Source organism: Panthera uncia (assembly GCF_023721935.1).
Source record: "Panthera uncia isolate 11264 chromosome A1 unlocalized genomic scaffold, Puncia_PCG_1.0 HiC_scaffold_17, whole genome shotgun sequence".
Lineage (NCBI taxonomy): Eukaryota > Metazoa > Chordata > Mammalia > Carnivora > Felidae > Panthera > Panthera uncia.
Window position 1 is genome coordinate 17,003,992 of NW_026057577.1, and position 5,712 is coordinate 17,009,703.

The window sequence follows — 5,712 nt, forward strand, 5'->3', positions numbered from 1 at the left end:
CCCTCTTCCCTTCCCCCCCATCCCCCTCCCCATACCCCTCCTCTCTTTCTTAAGAGGTCTTTAATCTGTGGGATATACCAATTGTTGAAAACACCCATCCTGGGCCTGAGTCTTAGAAACGATTTCTCTCTCCTATTCACCCACATTGGAAAGTAGTGTAAGCCAGTAGGCAAATTACTAATGTGGAAGCTCTGGAAAATATATCAATCCCATGGTATAGCATAAAGAATCTGGCTGACTAGCTAATAACTAAGATATTGTTATGTACACGTGTCATATTATGGAAGCAAATATGCTGACTGTTTGGCACCTTACAGCATTTTCATTTATCCCTAATGAAGTTAAATACTCTGATGTCAAAGGGCTATGTAAATGACCAACAGCAAAAAAACCAAATGTATGGAAAAGTTGAATAATCAGACTGCATTTTGAAGGATTTAAAACACTCCTCAGTTATTGTTGTAGAGTATTAGGAATTTCCCTTGCAGACAAAAATGTTGGATGTAAAAGTTTGCTTAGAAATAACCATCTTATGGAGACATAACAGGTCCACGGCATTAATTTATACCAGTGACTAGGGTAGCTATTCATGAAGATTAAAAAAAGACACAAGTACCCAATCAAAGCCAAACACAGACAAGTACGATTGACTTTATTCAGGTTCTGGCAATACCCTGAGCACCCTAAATCCAAGCATCTGAGTGTTTCTGCACGGGCATTTTGTGTTAGACTTTTACAGGGAGGGAGAGGCAAGTTGCAGGTGGGGTGATGTATCGTTGGGATTGCTTTGCAATCAAGGGAAGTCTAGATCAGTTAGCTGAACAGGAAATGTTTTTTCTGTGTGTAGCAAGTTTCAGAGGGACAAACAGTTGAATCTCAGCTATTCATTCATGAGACAAAGAAAGGGAAGTTGGAGGGTCTGTGTCTAGTCCTGCCAGCACGTTCATGCAGAAGGGGAAAGTCTCTGTTTGGCCTTGGTCATAGGTAAACAAGGGAGTCACCTACAGAGCTTATGGAGTCATGAGAAAGAGGAGACCATGAGTTTTATCAATTATACGGGGAGTTGGCTTTTTGTGGTAAGACATTTCCTGGAACACGAAAAGGTGGGGGCATTTCTCATCCGTTGCTGATTTCTGGGAGCACAAGCCTCAGGCACATTTTACTGTTGTCAATGCTAGTCTGATTCAGATTGGAGGCGTCAGTAGACAGATAAGGAGATGGGATATAACCCAGGGGGAGTCTGTTCAAACAGATCCAAAGGCAACAAGCCACCCTGAGGGGGAAAATATTTTCCATAAAAATTATCTGGAAAAATGTGGTCCATGGGTGGCTCTCGGTCAGTGAAACATTGAACTCTTGATCTCAGCTCAGGTCTTGATCTCAGGGCCCTGAGTTCAGGTCCACATTGGGTGTGGAATCTACTTAAAAAAAAAAAAAAAAAAAAGGATCCGGCGGTGGTGGGGGCGGGGGGAAGGTGACCTATTACACATGATGTAAGTGGAATTCCTGGGAAATCCGTTGGGGTCAGGATGGTGAAGAAATGCCACTTTTAAATGAAAACTGGAGGTTTTTGGATGAAGCTTTACAAGAATGGGCAGGGAGTCTCTCGGGGGTGCGGGTGAAGTGGGAGCCCAAGTCAACCTCAGGTAGAATAAAGTGCTAACCTGCAAAAATCTGGCAATTGGGTTACAGTAAATGTAGTTAAATCCAGTCATGAAATTTACATACTGCCTGCCTGAATAGAGTTTGGATCCAGACTTCCTCTAGGTATTTCAGCGGCTTTACAGATTCACTGTGCTCTGTGTTGGTAGCTCACTATGGAAGAGAAACACAGAGGAAAGATCATGGCCCCCAATCAGTTGACTCCCCCCCCAAAAAAACCCTTTGCCCCCAGTAGAGTCTTTTTGTATTTTTGCCCCAAGCTACCTCAGAACACATCAAGACACTCTCCTTCATCTGATCATATTTTTGCACGTGATTTCATTGTTTCCATTTAAAAATACCAACAAAACTTCTAATGATCTGTAAGGATAGGTAAAGCATAGTAATAGGATTCGTTGAAATCCCAGGATAATCTCAGTGAGTCAGGTTAACAATCCATAAAGTTTCTTCTATATCAAATCTTTTATTAAAGCTGCCATATTATAAGCAGCTAAGCTGCTGGACTTGAATTTCATCTCCCTCCCAATTCTAAGTTTATTAGAAGTCTAAGATGAAGCAAAGGCTAAATCTTGCCCCAAGAAGAGAGAAAAGAAATACTGAAGGGGAGGGGCACCTGGGTGACTCAGTTGGTTGAGCTTCCGACTCTTGGTTCAGGTCACGGTCTGATGGTTCATGAGATCGAGCCCCGGGCTCTGTGCTGACAAAGCCTCCTTGGAATTCTCTGTCTTCCTTTCTTTCTGCCCCTCTCCTGCTCATATGCTCTCAAAATAAATAAATTAAAAAAAAATGTTTTTAAAGAAGGCAAAATCTACATTGAAAGAATAGGAAAAGAAGAGAATTGTTTTCTGCTTGATCATTGACAATGTTCTAGCAGGTTTATCCAATTTTTGTAGCACAATAAAGATATGTAATGGAAACTGGGTAAAAGGATAGAGGCAGATGTTTAATTGTAATAATCGAATGAACAATTAGATGTCAGCTCTTTGGCAGATGATATACAGTGAAATGCACTTCTGTACCAATTATTTTCAGTAGCTAGCTCTTGAGCATAAAAATGTGCTCAGTGTTGAATCAAAATATGAAGAATATAAACTCCCTGGTATCTTGATGGAAGGTGACAGTTGAATAGTAGGGGATAAGAAATGGACACAAAGCAGAAATGGTGCTCCAAAATGGGAACATCCTGTGTGGTGTTAGGCACAGGTAGGAGTCTTCCTAAAAGGGGTAAATGGTCCAGTAGCGGAGGTTGCTAAGCGCTTTCATTGGTACTAACTAGCCTACCAAGGCAGCTGCTTGATTAGGAAACTGAGTATCAGACTGGTTGGTAATAAGCAATTGAAAGACTAGGCAGAGTAGTTCATGAACTTGATAAAAGAGTCAACACGATGTTGAGGAAGCTGGCTTTTTTGCCATCCGCTCTGTAATCTAGCAGCTCTGTTCCAACGCAACTACGCTACCTCCACGCTTTGGCATGTGGTTTAAGATTTAGCAACAGATTGCACAGAAGAAGCAAACCAACAAACAATCCAAGCAAAAGCAAACTCATGGACTATGTAGGAAAGTATATATAAGCGTAGGCTAAAATCACAGTGTAAAAATAATCACATGGAAACAATGGTAAACATGTAATCAAAAACATGTTAGAAAGAGAATAAACCATAACAAAAGAACTCTAAAAAAATGGAAAAATATCTGAAACAACATCGCAAAGATTGCTCTTTCACACTATGGCATGCTATTCCTTTGGCTGCCAAAACCAGAGAACTTTTTTTTTCCTGGGAAAACCCATTTTCTGTACCTGCAACACAGTCAGGCCCCTCTTGTGGAACCATTTAAACTGAATTAACACCTGACTCATTGTTAGAGCGAGTAGATGTTTACAGCAGTGGGAAGATGTCCATTAATTACTCTTCAACAACTTAGTCCTTCAATAAATTAAAATCTGATTTTTAAAGAACAGGACGTCAAAATATTTAACAAGATGGCAGTGAAACAATGCTCTCTGTAGACCACGTCAAGGATGACACCAATTTCCATCCATATCTACTGGATGGAAGCAAGATGTGCTTTTCTCGGAGTTTATACGAGGCAAAAAAAAAAAAAAAAAAAAAAAAAGGGAACACACACAAAAAAACGGTATTTTTATTTTAACCAGATGTGAATGAATTAAGCCCAATATTTTCAAGTATTTTTAGTGCCATATGATGTCATCTGATTTTATATTTTCTACTGAGGGATAATGTGTGTTTTTAAAATTGTGAAGCCACTTTCCATGTATGTACTCAAAGTTGTATGTATGATAAATGACAATAAACAAATTACAAGGCTGCAGGACACGCTCTTGGCTGTTTATGTCGAAAAGCAGAGAGGGAGAGATTTAGTTTTTCAATAGGAAATCAAATTAAAAGCATGTGAAATGTCTTCTGCTGGCCTTCAAGGTAGTCCTCATTTTAGTAATTATGTACTTGTCCAAAACAGGTCCAGAACAGGATTGCTGAGCTGTGTCCTCCTAATCCTACAACTTGCCTTTTTCCGGCCAACAGAGCAACCCATGGACTCCACAGGCACTGTGTGCAGTGTTACACGAGTCATCCAGAGAACCCCAGTTTTTCATTTTTTTTACTGTTTATTTATGAGAGAGGCAGAGCGTGAGCGGGGCGGGGGGGGGGGGGGGGGGGGGGGGGGGGGCGCGGGTGGAGAGAGAGAGGGAGACACAGAATCTGAAGCAGACTCCAGGCTCTGAGCTGTCAGCAGAGAGCCCCATGTGGGGCTGGGACTCAAAGACCCCGAGATCGTGACCTGAGCTGAAGTCCTATAATGCTCAACTGAACTGAGCCACCCAGGTGCCCCCAGAGAACCCCAGTTTTTAAACAACCAGGTCCTTGCTGGTTGTTACATATTGAATCTATATTATAATGAACATATGTAAAATACAGTATTACATGCCATTAATATATAATACATTACCATTATTCTATGGAGTAAATATATTATCGATGATGTATCTTCACTGACAGGCTCACACATGCTACACATCCCCAGTGCCATTAACCCAGATTAAGTGCTGAGTTTCTCAGGATCGTGGCGCCACTCTTGCTGGCTTGGAGCTGGCAAGGGAACAAAGAGGATGGATGGACGAGAACTTGCTTCCTCACACTTTTCTCTGGGGCAGCAACGGGCAAGTAGCCACACCCTGGAGCAAGAGAGTGGCCCTCCATAGCATTGCTGAGTGAACTTCTCGAGTCATCTCTCCTGGGAAAGAGATTTCTTAAAAACCATTTAAAGCTTTCCAAAGGGCAAAAGCGAGATGGTCGTGAGCCAATGTTACCATAAATGCTTCCACTCTCCCTGATTTCATTTCGGAAATAAGGAAGGAAAGACGCAGTCACCACTGCTGGCTTGCCCACACGCCTCACCAGCTGCCCACAGCCCCCCCCCCCCCATCCCTCCCATCGCTCCCTGTCTCCCATTAAGAAAAAGACGCTAAAAGTAAAGTTAATATTCCTGTAGGGACGGTGATGTGTTCAACGCTGTACAATTAAAAAGCCATTATTTCAGACCAAAGTCTCCAGCCAGCACCCACGCTTGAGCAAAGCACGTTCCGGGCCAAGCCCCCTTGTCCTCCTCTCCCTGGCAAAGTCCTGGAGGGGACGAGCCTCCGGGGCGGGAAGGAGGAGTGGGGGCGAGGACTCCGTGCCAGCGCCACATCCTCTGCCAAAGGCTTCGCAGGCACAGCAGTGTCCCAGTACTGTGCCCACCTTCCGTTTCCCCTCCCCGAGTCCCTCGTCCCGGTTCAGGCCGGACCCCGCTGGACTGATTTGGGGACCAATGAGGTGGCAGCGGCTGACGCGTGGATCCCGGTGAGGGTCGATTTCATTTCCAGGGGGAGAGGCCGCCGGGCGGGGGGCGGAGGAGAAGGAGGGAAGCGGGGGGCAAAAAGTAGGAGGGGAGGAGAGGAGAAGCCCAGCTGGGGAGACGCAAAGGCGGCAGAGGCGAACGAGCGAAAGGTGGAGAAGGAAGCGCAGGTTCGCGGACAGCGGCGGGCGGGTG

The 5,712-nt window shown here is 44.0% G+C and overlaps 1 protein-coding gene and 1 long non-coding RNA gene across 3 annotated transcripts in view; one reads left to right on the plus strand and one right to left on the minus strand.

Annotated features, from left to right (window-relative positions):
* Positions 1 to 1,681: 1,681 nt before the first annotated feature.
* Positions 1,682 to 5,634, minus strand: LOC125935434 (uncharacterized). Its single transcript, XR_007461673.1, has 3 exons — positions 5,421 to 5,634; positions 4,630 to 4,769; positions 1,682 to 1,815 (listed from the first exon to the last, which is right to left on the minus strand). It is a non-coding gene; the product is annotated as an uncharacterized LOC125935434 (long non-coding RNA).
* The window catches only part of SNCAIP (synuclein alpha interacting protein), a 157,342-nt gene continuing 157,065 nt past the window's right edge, over positions 5,436 to 5,712 (plus strand). Inside the window, exon 1 of one of the 2 annotated variants that reach the window (XM_049649070.1) lies at positions 5,436 to 5,522. The gene's annotated coding sequence lies outside the window, so the exon portion shown is untranslated. Of the gene's footprint in view, positions 5,523 to 5,610; positions 5,688 to 5,712 lie in introns of those variants that run through there. The other variant, XM_049649071.1, reaches the window with a different exon arrangement.